Genomic DNA, 16,018 nt, shown 5'->3' on the forward strand with positions numbered 1-16,018 from the left:
ATAGTGTAATTCTATTTAAATTTAAAATATCTTTTTAAAAAATCAGCAGAATTTAACTTCCCCTGAATTTAAGAAATTAACTGGTGCCTTAATAAGTCAAAGGCTGTTTATTCAATCAATATTTCCTAATGACATTATAAAACTAAAAAAAGGAAGAAAAAGAAAAAGAAAGAAAGAAAATACCCTACAGACTAGCCCAATGGGAAATCTGATGGAGACATTTTTTCAATTGAATTTCCTCTTCTGAGATAGCTCTAACTTTTGTGAAGTTGCCTAAAACCAACCAAGCAGTCACCAAGGCCTTTATATTCCCTTTCTGCTTTGCCCACATGAGCTGCTAGATGGGTGTGGGCAAAATCAAGAGGGTACACAAAGCATAAGGATGTGGTCCAAGCTGCACCACCTGATGCCAGATGCCCTGCAAAGTAACGTCAAATCTGGGTCATATTGTCCACGAAATCCAGAAAGACCTGCTTGTATTCTAACAGCAATTCACCAAGAAAGGCAAACTGTCAGAGGATGTTTTTCTTTGGAGTCAAATTGTACTTCACGTACATATCAAAATTCTTCCTAATCATAAAAAAAAATTAATGAAATTCTAGCTGAGTAGAAAGCATGTTATTCTTCTCGCTTTGACACTTAAGGAATGTGGTCTAAATTCAGGAAGTACTTTTACTTCCTTTGAACCTTCCTCTTCTGTCAGTAGAGTCCATGTATTATCATCATCATCATTTTTTTTCCTGGTTTCTCTGCATTCTCTACATTTTTTTAAGATATTTTTCACTTCTTCAGTTTTTATCATTAGTAGTTACTAAAACAAAAAAATGTAATTGAGTCCAATCATTATTGTAGTTATGGAAATGTCTTTAAGAGGAAACTGGTGAGATGAACAGTATGGCTTCCCACTTTCCAACTGGTAGATAGTTGCCATTGATAAAACAGACAAAAACAGACAATCTTAGAGAATCTGTCCAAAATGTTCAAGATATGGTATATTATGCAACACGTCTGTTTTGGGGGAGAACATGTAGGACATAATTATGTGTACTTCTTGATCTCATCATACAAGACAAGCACAAAGGCATCACCCATGCCTCTGAGAATGTTGGCCTATGAGCCCATGAAAAAGAGCCTTACTTCCTTTATCACTGGTGAGCATCACCTTCCGCCAGCAGTCAAGTGTGCCTGTGGACATATCACTTCCTTTGCATCCTGACCACATCATCATATGACAGCAAATTGTGTCAAAAGGATAGGAAGTCAGGCCAGCAACAGCTATGAAAAACTGCAGTAATACAGCAGATGAAGATGTGAGTATTCTTGGGATCTGGAAACATTTCCTTTGCAGTGTCATAGATACCAAAGTAAGCAGCTTGGTAGATGATAATGCCCTGTACTGACACATTAAAGCCTTAGTATGGGCTCTTAATCCCATCAGATCTGTAGATCTTAACCAAGCAGTCACCAAGGCCTTTATATTCCCTTTCTGCTTTGCCCACATTAGCTGCTAGATGGGTGTGGGCAAAATCAAGAGGGTACACAAAGCATAAGGATGTGGTCCAAGCTGCACCACCTGATGCCAGATGCCCTGCAAAGTAACGTCAAATCTGGGTCATATTGTCCACGAAATCCAGAAAGACCTGCTTGTATTTATCTTTGAAGACAAAGTTGAGAGCCTTGGGTGAGCAAGAATCTGATGACATTGGCTAGGTATTCCTAAGTCATTATTTCAGTATATGTTAAGTGGACATTATGGTGCTTTTGTTGTAGTTTTGTTGTACAGCTTAAGCATAACTATTTTCCCTTTTGACATGTGAACCTGATAAAATTATTGTTCTATTGTAATAAGCTAATGACAGTCTCCTTTAATAAATTTCAATGAAAAAAGAAAGGAAAGGACATGTCTGCTCCTAGGTAAGATGGAGGATAGTTTATTGTAGATATTGGAAAAACCTAGCCAGAGGCAAAGACATCTGGTAGAGGACATGACCCTAAGCTATGTGAGGAGAGGTGGGAGGGGAAGGGAGAGGGGAGAGAATGGAACCTGGTGCGGCATCCAGGAGGCCCAAAACAGGGAGGAAGGAAAGGGCCAGGCAATGAAAATGATTTGATTACATAGGGAAGGGTAGTGGAGGAGGGGCTGGAGAAATTCAGGATAGGGGACAGGGTATGTCAGCCAAGATGGCCCTGTAACAGGCAGGAACTGAGGGATAAGGGAGAACCTGGCAGCTATGCCCACTTTGATATGCTAAGTAGGCACCAAAGTAATTTGTCCCAGGTTTGAGACTTCTTCTTTATGAATTGTTTAGAGACAAAGACCATTTCTTACTCAATTTATCATAATTATTATTCGAAACATGGTCCTAAAACAATTGATTTTTGAGTCTTCATTGTTTTGGTTTTCCTAAGTGGATTGTTCAACAAATAAGTTCATTATCTTGCTATTTTTTCTATTCTTAGGAGATCCCACCTCTTGGGAACATGTGGGTATACTGGTAGCACATTATGTTAAGTGAAATAGGTCAGAAGCAGAAAGAAAACCAATTCATGGTGTCAGTTATATGAAGTGACAAAAACTTCAAATACACAGGAGAGTTAGGCTAGTGCATACGTAGGTTGGGTGAGTTGGGGATAGGGAGATGTAGGCAAAAGGCAAGCTGCAGTTAGGAGGATTGATATAGGTAATATGACTGCATTACGTATGCCAATATGCAAGAGAATAGATTCTAGGTACTTTTATCACTAAAAATAAAACTAAGCAATACGTTATGATACAACATATTGATTTCCTAAACTGTAATAATCACTTCACTATGCATATGGGCTTAAAGCATTATGTTGTAGCTCTTAAATATATAATAGAATTTATAGTTATTATTGTTGATGTCATACCATATTATCAAGGTTCTAAAATGCAAATTATATACAGAACATTTGTGCATATATGTATGTATGTATGTATGTATGTATGTATGTATGTATGTACATGTGTATATTTCTTTAGTAAACACATCTCTGATTTCCCAGCTTTTTTTACTCTGGTTCATGAAGAGTATCTAATATTTTAGAAATATTATGAGTATTTAATTCGTAAAAAAATGCACTTTTAAAAAAGAAAAAATACCCTTGCAGGAGAGGATGATTTTTAGTAGGAAAAAAAAAAAAAAAAGAGTAGGTTCTGTCAGGAGTAGAGAGAATTGGAAATTATATAATCACCACAATGACCAATGACTGGAACAGAAATTTTCTTTTTCTTTCTTTCTTTCTTTCTTTCTTTCTTTCTTTCTTTCTTCCTTTTCTTCCTTCCTTTCTTTCTTCTTTCTTTTCTTTTTTTCTTTTTAAAGCACTTATGGAACAAACACAGGTCATTACCCTAGCATCTGCAGTACCATGCTGGGTGATGCTGGGAAGTCTGAAAGCGCCAAAGCATGTTAAAGCCAGTGATTTGTGGAGCCTGCCTTTCTGCTTGTGTTTTTCTACAGGCTGCATATGCAGCTCCTAACGCTAAATCTAAGAGTCAAGGGATCCTGGAAATGGAGTTCAGCTTTATCCCTGGACCTAAAATATCTGCCTTCCACCAGACAATGAGAATTCAAAGAATGTCTCTAGGGAAAGCCATCCTATTTGAGAGGAATGAACTGCATCATGGAATATGTTTCCGAGGGGAGCTTGAAGGGAACACAGAATACCTCTGTCTTGATTGCTTCTGCAAGCTGGATGGGAAAGATGGGAACTGAGCCTGGACAGCAGCAGCTCTACCGTGGCCCATCTGCTTGTGAACTGGCCAGCGTCTGCTGCAACTTTGCCTTTCCTCACTGCACTCAGAGACCTGCAGGGCTCACTGATGGGAAAGCACCTGGCAGTGCAGGGCTCCTGCGCAGCTGCCTAATGGCTCTGCTCTTTCTAGAAATTTCCTATTTGTGTGGGTGGAGCGAGATGGGACAAGGGTACTTGGCTCTATTCAACCCAAACAAGCAATAGTGTGTCAGGGGAGGATGACCAAACAGCACTGTTTCTGTGACATTTTCTATTATTTCTTGCTTGATTTATTTTTTTGCCACTGCCAGTACAGTATGTACACAGAACAGTCTGCAGGTATGTCTCAAGTTTTCTACACACTCGATTTTGCATGTGCACATATGACATGAAAAGGTTAGCACCTCACTCAAGGCTTAAAACAACCATTTGATCTACTCTTATTTTAAAAACAGAGAAGATTCTCCTAGACTTCTCGCTAAGAGCAAGTGTCAAAACAAAATGAAATTAGTATTTCGGGTTAAAATATCAACAACATTAATTAATAAACAACAAAGTTATAATGAGGGAAATTAAGGCTCATAAAGTTAATTTGTAAACAGTGGTGTGTGTATTTTTAGATTTTTTTTTTTTGGGAAGGAAAGTGTTTATTTGGCTTGAATGTTCACAGCACAATTCATCATTGAAGGAATCAGGACAAAAATTCAAAAAAAGCAGGATACTGGAGACCAGAGCTGATACAGAAACCATGGAGGGGTGCTGTTTATTGGCTGCTCATCATGGCTTGCCCAGCTTGGTTTCTTTTTTTTTTTTTTTCTTTATTAATTACACTTTACTCACTTTGTGTCTCCCCCGTGGTTCCCTCCCTCCTCCCGTCCCAATCCCTCCCTTCCTCCACCCTCTGCCTGCATGCCCCTCCCCAAGTCCACTAATAAGAAAGGTCTTCCTCTCCTTCCTTCTGATCCTAGTCTATCAGGTCTCATCAGGAGTGGCTGCATTGTCATCTTCTGTGGCCTGGTAAGGTTGCTCCCCCCTCAGGGGAAGTGATCAAAGAGCAGGCCAGTCAGTTCATGTCAGAGACAGTCCCTGTTCCCATTACTATGGAACCCACTTGGACACTGATCTGCCATGGGCTACATCTGTGCAGAGGTTCTAGGTAATCTCCATGCATGGTTCTTGGTTGGAGTATCAGTCTCAGAAAAGACCCCTGTGCTCAGATTTTTTGGTTCTGTTGCTCTCCTTGCGGAGCTCCTGTCCTCTCCAGGTCTTACTATTTCCCTCTTCTTTCATAAGATTCCCTGCACTCTGCCCAAAGGTTGGCCATAAGTCTCAGCATCTGCTTTGATACCCTGCAGGGCCGAGCCTTTCAGAGGCCCTCTGTGGCAGGCTCCTGACTTGTTCCCTGTTTTCTCCTTCTTCTGATGTCCATCTTCTTTGCCTTTCTGGATGGGGATTGAGCCTTTTCTTCCAGAAGCGTGGCAGGGTACGCTTGCGCGGCCGCTGGAAGCTCAGAGTAGGGCAGGTACCACAGCTCCTTAACACAAGTACTCTCTCTCTCTCACACACACACACTTTCAAACTAGGTAATAGTTGCATATTCCTTGGAAAGTTCAGTCTGTATTTTTAAAAGTTAACAATTCATAATAAACATTTTCTATATCAAGAACATATGCTTTTTATTGTGATAGTTAAGGACTGTGCACATCACACTCAAAGGTCAGTCTTTGGTATTTTTGTGGAATAGATCATGAGTTGCATGGGCAGAGGATCTTTGGTAAATAAACATGGTATAAAAAGTTTTGATAATACATGTTCCTTTACTTTTATGTAAAATTATGTCTGGGAAACTAGAGATATATGTTGTAACTAACTAATAAAAAGTGTATCTGCTGAAAAGTTGATAGCTGGAAAAAATTAAGTCAAAATTTTATTAATTTTGGGTGAAATTTGTTCCTAATAAAGTAAGGGTACACTTTTTTTAAAATAAAACTAACTTATCTTCAAATATTTATGAAGGTAACATTCACAGAAACTAAAAAGGACAATGTAAAACTATGCAGTTCCATACAAGCACTTTTATGGAAAGTTTTATTCATTTGTAGGAAAGTGGATGAAATTAGAAACTATCATATTAAGCAACTAACCCAAACTCAGAAGACAAATACAGCATGTTTTCTCTCATGGGCAAATCATAGATTTTAATTTTTATTTATGTGTATATATGTGGAGGGGTATGAGTATAGCTTATGAAACTAAAGAGGAGTAGTAAAAGAAGCCTTAAGGAAGGGAGGGTGGAAAGGGTAATATAATGCGTGAGACATGAAAGCAGAAGGGGGATGTGTATTAGTTACTTTTCTGTTGCTGTGATAAAAACCAAAACAAAACAAAAACAAACCATGACTAAAAGCAATTTAGGGGAGAAAAGGTATATTAAGGGTTTGTTTTAGCTTTCATATCCAGGAAAAGATAGTCAATTATAGCCATGAATGCAAAGCAATTATCAAGGAAGGCATGATGGCAATAGCAGAAGAGGGCTGATCATGTGCCTTCTCTACACAGTAGAAGAGAAAGATAACAGAACTGGGACTGTAAAAACCCCAAGCCCACCTGCAAGGACATGCTTTCTCCAGGAAGGCTCCACCTTGTAAAGGTTCCATTACCTTCGTTAACAGCACCATCATCTGGAGACAAGACACCCAAATGCATGAGCCTATGGGGAATATTTACCATTCAAATTACCATAGTGGACTCCCAGGGAAGATAGGGGACCAGCAGGATGTGCAGGGAGCAGTAGAAGGAAGGAGGGGTGTGATCATACATACAAGTCTATATGCTCACACACATACACACATACAAAATACTTGTTTGATTATCTGTTTTCTGTTCTTTTTATGTATACTTTATATATTGGATAAAATGATACTTTTAATTTTTACTTTTTTGAGGAACCAACAAGCTGTTTTGAGAGGTGGCTAAAACATTTTATATTCCTACCCACATTACGCCAGAATTTCAGTTTCATTTCAATTCTTAATGGCAATTGTTATTTATCCTCTGTTTATAGTATTCCCACCCTAGTAAACATCAATGCTGAATAATCTTGAGGATTTTGAGACTGCTTTACTATATGGCCTAGCTTGAACTCATGATACACATGTGTCAGATTCCTAAGAACCTGTTCTCGAAATCTTGAAAGTCTTTCTATGTACTCATTATCCATTCATACCTTTTAACAAAATCTCCATTTTACTATTTTGTCAATTTTTACATCCTGTTGTCTTTAAACAGTTGAGTTGTAAAAGTTCCTTATTTATATTTATTGTATATTAAATCCTTACTAAGATATGATTTGTAGCTTTTCCTTCCTTCCTTCCATCTTTCTTTCCATCTTTCTTTCTTTCTTTCTTTCTTTCTTTCTTTCTCTCTCTCTCTCTCTCTCTCTCTTTCTTTCTTTGTTAAAAATTTTTTGAAATGACTTTCACTTTCTTTGGAGCCCAAAAGTTTAAATTTTGATGAAATTTAATTTATGTGATTTCTTTTAATTTTTCCTCTTTTTAAATGTTATATAAACAATCTAGGAACAGTTCAGAGTTGTAAAGTTTTACTTGTCTTCTTCTGAGTGCTTGTGTTTCTAGCTCTTGGTTTGGGCAACTGATTCATTTTTAGTTTATTTATAAATATAATGTAATATAAATGTTTGGATTCATGTGGCTATCTAATTGAACCAGCAGCATTTGCCAAAGAGTCTATTCTTTTCCACTGAATGATCTTTACATCTTGTTCAAAACATGTGTTAGTAGTTAGGCTATTGGATAGTTTCTGAACTCTTGATTCCATTCTAATTGATTATGCAAATGATTTTGTAACAGTAGTGTGCTGACTACCATTGCTTTGTAGCATGTTTTAAATCATGAATTAAAGCTCCTCCACCTAAGTCTCTTTCTTCAAGACTATTTTGGCTGTTTGGATACCTTTGTAATTCCCTAGGAATTTGAAGGTTGCCATTTCCTATGAACTAACTTTGCTATTTCCTGGGAATTTGTTACTTTAAGTGACCACTGGAATTTTGATTGTAGCTGACTGAGGGGTAGTCCTGGGATCTTAGCAAGACTGCCTTCCAATAGATGTCTTACAATCATTTAGGTATTTTAAAGTTTCCATAAACAATGTTTTGGAATTTTAGGTGTGCAAATTGTCCATGCTTTTGGTTAAACTTATTGATAATTACCTTTTTCATTGGCTACTCCAGTAAATGCAATTTCTTCAAAGATTTTTTTTCAGATTCTTTTTGCAAATTCACAAAAGTGCAATTAATTCTCACAGGTGGATCATTTATCTTGCTACTTTGCTGAATTCAGTTTTTTAAATTCTAGTAGTTACTTTTTGTAGATTCTAAAGGGTGTTGTGGTCATAAGCAAATTTTCAAGTATTGATAATATTATATTTTCTTTACTATTAGTACTTTGGCTTGTGAAATAACATTGGAAAAAGCCCAGTTTCCAAGGGGAATAACCTCCAGCATAATTTCACATATTCCAGGGGAAGAGGCCACCAGCATCATTTTGCATATCCCAGGAGAAACAGCCTCCAGACTCTTCTTTTATGTGCTATTAGCTGTAGAATTTTTATAAAGGTCTTTTACAGGGCAGAGGTAAAAGACTAATTCAATAAGCGAATTTATCATGAAGGATTTTTTATCTTCACAACTTTTTTCTTGTGCTGGACATGCTGCCATCTGACACAGAGACCTGTAAGATATTGTCATTACAGGGCCTTCTGGATCAGAAGAGTTCCTTCCCTTTTTTTCCCAACTGACATTATTACACATTTTTTATGTATTCTGTAGTGTGGTACATGATATTGGTTGATTCTCATATGTAGCAACATTTTTTTTCACTCATGAGGTGACTCCTAGTTGTTTGTTTGTTAGCAGTTAATTTATTTTGTATCTATATAAAGAATATTGCTTTAAGTATAGGCCTTTCTTCAGAATATGATTTCCTGCCTTTGATATCGGGGTAGTGCTATACTCAGAATGGTTTAGGAATATTCTTCCATTTCTTTTTTTCAGATGACTTATGCTGCTTCTGTTTCTGTTACTCTACCTCAAAGTTCAGTAGTTTTTCTTTTGTGTTAGCTAAACTGCCCTTCTGTTCAGCATGTAAAAATATCAATCCAGATGTTTTATGCTCATATGTTCCTGTCTCTAGTGTTATTTTCTCTGCAGAATTCCCATCTGTCATCCTTTTGTGCTCTATTAAATTTTCTAGCATGGCTGTTTTAAGTTTAATATTCTATAGTCAATTTTATGATTCCACAAAATGTTCAGCTTATACTGCAAAAATCCCAACTTATGCTAACTTTTTAGAAGAATATTGAGATTTTATTTATTTGTTTACTAGGCAATTTTATTAATGACCATTTTAGGTCATGTCAGATCTTAGATATCACTAGTCTAGAGCATTTTGTACTCTAGGGTAGGAATGGCAGCCAGCTCTTTGGGAGTCTCAGTTAGATGCTGAATTGTCCACTATGGTCTCTAGTCTCATTCACTGACAATGGTATATTATCTTTCCAGTGAGAATACAAGTCTCTTTGCTAATGAATTTCCTTTACTACTTTGACAGTAATGGTAACAGCATATTTTCCAAGTCATGTGCATGTCCAATGTTCTTTCTGTCATTAGATATGTAGAAAATATGTATCTGGCTTACACAGTTTCAGAAAGAACGAGAAAGGCATTTTGAAAATTGGTTCATATGTTGGCAATATAGAATTTTCCAGGCTGGTATGAAAAGTTCACAAGATAAATCACAGAACATTCTATGGTGTGTTACCATGCTTCAATGACCTACTTGTATGTTGGACTTTCAGAACCAGGAAGGTATCCTGAGAATTCTATATCTAGGCTGCAGGGACTTAATTCAGCTGTGCTACTCTTTTGCTGTGCAGCTCATAGAATTCATTAGTCATTTAGGGTGTTGAGCAAATTCAACTACAACATCCCTATTGACTTCTTGAATAATGATGAGCATAAACCAGTGGACTAACTTTCATTTTTCTTACCTCAAGAAGTAGACAGTAAATAGAGACATAGAAAGATGGAGCCAGGCATCCTCAGCAGGAGCTAACCACACTTCACAATCCTTTTGGTTGCTGTTGTTCTTTCCAGGTTTCACTCTGCCCAAAATTTGCTTTTCCCAAATAACTTTACACCTACAAAAGCCTTTCTCTTGGGCACTGATATTCTCAGTGCTATTAAAACATCTAAAACATGTAGATGACATGTGCTTATTTATCAGTTCTCTGAGCTGAACGTTACATTGAGCTGAGACAGCAATGATTTCTGTGGGTCTGTGTGGGTAGTGGGAATCTTGCCAGTGGCTGATTGTTTTCTTTCCTTAATAGTTACAGGCATACATCATATAAATGTATTTTGCAGAATCTTTCATTGTCAACTAGGTAGGTCATAGTTATGGTTTTGATTTTAAGTTTATAATGAAGGTGGCAAGTAGTTAAGTTTTTCTGTTCCTTCCCAATGCTTGAATGTCTATATATGGACAATATAAAAGAGAAGTTGCTGTAAATAGAAGAATTGATGACAATTTCTGTTTTATTTCCAATAGACATTTAAGTAAATGATCTAAAAATTTAATTAAAATATTTTTAAATTCCATGACACAAATTCTAGTATGCTACATAAATATTAAAAACACAAAGTAACTTATGCATTATTATTGTATGTATGCAAGAAAGCTAATAGTCTTTTAAGATAAATCAAACCTAATTTTTGCACTTTATTTCTGAATCATAATCTTCTGAAATGATATCTTATATAGAATTTCCTTTTAATAAATCAAACCATTTGTTTAAAAGTCATTTTTAATGATGATTTTAAGGTCTTAGGTAAGAACATCTCTGTTACATCAGCAAAACTATACAAATATTGTGTGTGTGTGTGTATGTGTGTGTGTGTTTGTGTGTATGTGTTCGATTCCAGGGTTGTCAAATCCAAATCCAAGGAAACTCAGTCTTCTCTTTATTCTTGTAAGAGTCACAAACTAAGACTGTATTTGCTCACATTGGTTCTGGAAGATGCCTCTCTGATAACTGGGCAAGGCAACAATTTATGAGTATAGCAGAATGTCTTTAGGGATATTTAATTGACTTTTTTCCCAGTCATGTTTGGTTATGTCCTCAGTCTCTCAGCAGCCATGCCTAGGGTTCCTGGGCCATTCAGCAGGATTAGGTGTTGGCTCCCTCTCATGAGAAGGGCCATAAGTTGGACAAGTCAGGGGTTGGCCACCCCCACAAGTTCTTTGACACCATTGTCCCAGCAATGTCTTGCAAGCACCACAGATTATAGGCCAAAGCTTTTGTGGCTGAGTTGCTGTCTCAGACCCACTGCTAGAAGCCTTGCTTGGTTAGAGAAGATGGCCATTTCAAGCTCCTATCCCGAGTTACTAGGAGACTTTGCTAAAGTCACTCTCATGCTTTCAAGGAGTTTCCATTGCACAAATTTCTACATTGGTCCCCAAAGTCCCCCAGTTCAAATTGTTTCTTCCAGTACTCTCTCCCTAGGCCAACTGTCATGAGGGTGGCTTCATCCACCAACAAATGGGAGCAGATGCAGAGATCCACAGCCAAACACTAGGTAGAGCCAGGGAAACCCCACAGAAGAGGTGAAAGAAGGATTGTAGGAGCCAGAGGATTTGAGAGCACCATGCCACAGAATCAGCAAAGCATAGATCATAGGGGATCACAAAAAAATGAAGCAACATGGACTCTGTATGGGTTGAGCGAGGTCTTCTGCAAATACCTTTTGGATATAAAGCTTGTTGTTTTTATGGAACTACCAACAATCGCTATAAGGGTGTCTCTGACTCTTTTGCTTATGCTTAGGACCCCTTTCCTCCTACTGGGTTGCCATGTCTAGCAGTGAAATGAGGCTATATCTCTAATCTTATTGTATCTTGCTAGGTCCTAGCAGGCTTTCTCTATTTTTTTTAAGTGAAATAGAGGAAGAGTCGATGCCTTTTAGTGTTGCTGGATAATTCAATTTCTGCTCATGGTTTGCATAACTCCTACAACAATTCAAAGCCCAGCAAGGCCAGGCAGCCCACTGGCTTGTCCTTAAGCAAGTTCTGTAAATGTCTTATCCTGTTTCATTCCCTGCTCCTATGTACTCCTCTTGGGGACCCAGACCTTCTCACTGGCAACACATGACTCCAGATGGTGTTGGGTTTTAATTTTTAAAACTATCCTGATGACATATAGTAATTGGTTAGTGTTATGGGTTATGTTGGGATGGTTTGCTACATGTACATATAACAAATGATTAAATCAGGGAAATTAATATATCCCTGCACAATTATCAGTCCTTTTAATTAGAGTACTAAAATTTTTCCTTTGGCTGTTTTGTAGTATATTCACTGTACTGTACAATAGAACAGTAGCATTGTTCCCAACTGTGGCTTTGTTCCTGCTGACCAATCTTTGTCTAACTCTTTTCCTATGCTTGTTCATCTTAATTTTCCTATGTAGATAGCTTCTTATGATTCTACATATGACTAGATTATGTGGTTTTTTTTCCCTGTATGGGTTATTTTGCTTAATATAAAATTTTTGCTTCATATAAAATTCAACAAATATCTTTTCAAGAAAGACAGAGTATTTGAGTTACTATTTCAACAGCATTGAAAATACTCCTTCAAGGAAATTGCTTCATAATACTGAGTGGTAAGCTGATCATAGCAACCTTTTCTTTCCTATGCATGTGGTGCTTTACCACATGCTGCTCAGCAGAGTCTCTCTTTGTCCCTGTGCAATGGTGAAAACCCAGAGAGGAGGTCCTGGGAGATCCAGGATTTCTATCATCCTGTCTGCCTGCAGCTGTGCTTCACAAGCTTCTGCAGGGAGGGCTGGCTGAGAGCTTCCAGGCTGCAGCCGAGCCAATGGGGCAGAGAAAAGAGCTGCTATAGACAGGAAGAAAGGCAAAATGTGGACAGAGCACATCCAAATGTAGCATCTGCCAGGAATTCCATGTGTTTAGGGAAACACCTTGCAGACTAAGAGCAGACTCATCTGGCATGCAGATTCTGCTGCTCTAGTAAACCATTCCTCACTTTCTCCTCAAATACAGCCAGTTCTGGAGCAACCCTGAATACTGAGGTTACTGCAGCTAGAAGAAGAATGAAAGCCCGTCCTATTCACTTTTCTTCCATCAATGAGGAAACCCAGCTACAGAAAGATCTGTTATAGCTGTGAAAGTTCAACTTGCTCTTTGCAGATGCTGAAAAAAACAGCCATTTCTTTCCTGAAGCTCATCCTTGAATGCTACTCAGTGAGGCCTTCCTCTAATGCATGTGGACTTGGGAAAACTATAGCCACTGGTGTTAAACAAACAGACAAAAACAAACAACCAAACAACAATTAAAAAACCCATAGATCAGAGTTAAATATAAATATAAAGCAGAGAGTTAGTTTCATAATCTAGATAGAAACAATGACTCCCTTCATTCCTCAGCAAATGCTTTGGAACTCTAAAGTACTTTAAAATTGGCCCTGCCCCCCAGAGGTTTTATATCCTCATTTGAATAAACAGTATTTAATCAGTAGAGTAGGGTGGGTAATTTCTCTCTTGAGAATTAGCACAATATTAGATTTCACAGTTAGCAAGTGAGATTCCATGCTCCTTGTATTCTGAGCAAGTCTTCTAGGTAACTGTGGTTACCTACAATTATCATTCCTACACATGGAATGATAATTCAGTCTATGAAACTCAAATTTGAAAAATTATAGAATCTCTTTAGAAGCACGAGGGAATGTATTGATTACATGAGAAAGCACATCTGAGAGCTTTGTTTTCTATACAGCTGCTATTTGACATCGTATCATGTCAAATAACATCTACACAGAAGAATATGTGCAAACTTACAACATAACACACGAAATTCATTTAGAATGGGCTGATAATCTATATTGTGTTCATTTTATAGCAGTATCTTTTTTTTCCTCTTTCAAAACTTCAAGAGCCTTTTATGCTCATAGTTGTTTGACAACATACATCTAGGTACAAGACAAACCAGGAAGTATATGTACTATTTGATTGAGATGTATAGTGTATATGCTTTTGCTTTAGGATTTTTAAAGTTGATCATAATCATAAACTTGAGGTGAGATAGAGTAGGCATTTTATTATTATTATTATTATTATTATTATTATTAGTGTCTTAATTATAAAGTAGGGATTCAGAGAGACTGGCTTTCTATGCCAAGATGTAGAACCCACATAGGAATTGTGGGGTTTCTATATTCTCAATCTGAAATTGACAAAAATAAGAGATGCAAAAAGGGTCTTATTTTGAGTTAATCAGTGGGGTGTCTGGTTCAAAATAATTTTTTTCTTTAGTAGAGAGAGGTAGGGACCTCACTGGCCACACAGTTTCCTGACAAGGTTTTTGACTATTTTAGTCTGTGGGACTGAAAAAAAAAGTAATAGCCCATCTTAGCAGTATAGTCACTGAATTTCAGACTTTAGGGTCTGAAGTGAGGGGAAAAGACCAATTTTTCAAAAAAAGTGTCTTAATATTTTTTTTTCTCAGGTTAAATATCTTATGAGCTATTACAGTTTTCTTAGCTTAAGACCTCAGACTCTGGAGGTCATCTGATGTCTTCCAGAATTATAAAACTAAGGACATTTGGCTTCAAGTCTTGAGCTATTTCTAGTCCTACAGTTTGTGTGTTAGAATATATTTTAACAATTGTGTTTAGACATAGGCTATGTCACTAGGTGTGCAAATGTAGTTTAGTTGTATATCTAAGCTTCTTGTGTTAGACTTCTGTTTGTCCTTTTAGGAAAATACCTAAGACAGATCAGCTTACACAAAGAAGTTTCACTTTGATGCACAGTTTCTGAGGTTTCAGTCCATGTTCATTTAATCCCCTCACTCTGGGTCTATGGTGAGGCAGACCATCATGCTGGTGAACATATGGTTAAGGAAAGCTGCCCACCTTGCCATGGAAAGAAAGTTAAAAGGAAGGTTGGATCCAAATATACCTTTCAGGAGCATGCCCTCAGTGATCTAGTTCCTTCAAAAACTTCACAGATTTTTCTCATTCGTAACATCAGCTGGGGATCAAGACTTCAAAGCATGATCTGGGGACATTTTTAATAGAACCCATAATATTCTTACTTTTTAAATACTAAGAATGCCAAATCAGGTTGTTGAAAGAATTAAATGAGACACGTGAAAAATGTTGTGTGGACACAGAAACCTGTAAGTGGCATCTAGTACAGCTAGTGAAATAATTGATGGCATTAATATCTCAGAACTTTGCTAGGTATTAAGTATAGAATAGCAGGAAAAACAAGTACTCAATCCTTAGTATATATGGATAGAAATCAACTTGCAAGTGGCCTTGTTTCTCAGATGAATAAGCCACCAAAGGACAAAGCAGGTGAGCATAAGTTGAATGTGAGCTGGGCCCAGAGCTGTTTGACCATGACCAGTTGATTACTGCTAACCTGGAGGAAGCAGGTAAGGTAGAAGGTTCACCAAGTCTCTCCACACCCTCTTTCTACATGTCAGCTAGGCTCTCACAGATGCAGTTTCCAGTGGGTAACACAGGATTAGGATTATGCATCTTTTTTTGTTTTTGTTTTGTTTTTACAATTTTATTTTTAATTTTTAATATAATTTTTTATTTATTACGATTTATTCACTTTGTATCCCAGCTGTAGCCCCCATCTTCATCCCCTCTCAACTACTCTCCCTCTCTCTTCTCCTCCCATGCTCCTCCCCCAGTACACTGATATGGGAGGACCTCCTCCCCTTCCATCTGACTCTAGCCTATCAGGTCTCATCAGAGCAGGTTGCATTGTTTTCTTCTGTGGCCTGGTATGCTGTCCCCCCTAAGTGGGAGGTGATCAAAGAGCCAGCCACTGAAACAGGGGCTGTCTCTGACAGGATTATGCATTTTAAACAAAAACTTCCTCCCCAAACATAGAGACTGAAACACTCCAAGGCCAAGCACAATGTCTGGCACCATTTTTCCTTACAGGCCAAATGAATATTCTGTTCCATTATGCTTTATGGAAAGGCTAACCTCGGATTGCATCTTTGACAAGGGCAAAGAAATCCATCAACTGAAAACAATAATCCCATGTGCTCCCTAGGGAGCTATTCTGGGATGTGAGATGAGCATGGGACCATTTCCTTCTACTAATTATACTATGCCTTTTGTTGTGGTGGTACTTGTG

At 37.6% G+C, this 16,018-nt stretch overlaps 1 pseudogene; it reads right to left on the reverse strand.

The window, feature by feature from the left end:
* Nucleotides 1-1,038: 1,038 nt before the first annotated feature.
* On the reverse strand, nt 1,039-3,489 carry LOC110543170 (ADP/ATP translocase 2-like; annotated as a pseudogene).
* Nucleotides 3,490-16,018: the final 12,529 nt, after the last annotated feature.

The sequence above is a fragment of the Meriones unguiculatus genome (assembly GCF_030254825.1).
Source record: "Meriones unguiculatus strain TT.TT164.6M chromosome 16 unlocalized genomic scaffold, Bangor_MerUng_6.1 Chr16_unordered_Scaffold_43, whole genome shotgun sequence".
In the NCBI taxonomy this organism is placed as follows: domain Eukaryota; kingdom Metazoa; phylum Chordata; class Mammalia; order Rodentia; family Muridae; genus Meriones; species Meriones unguiculatus.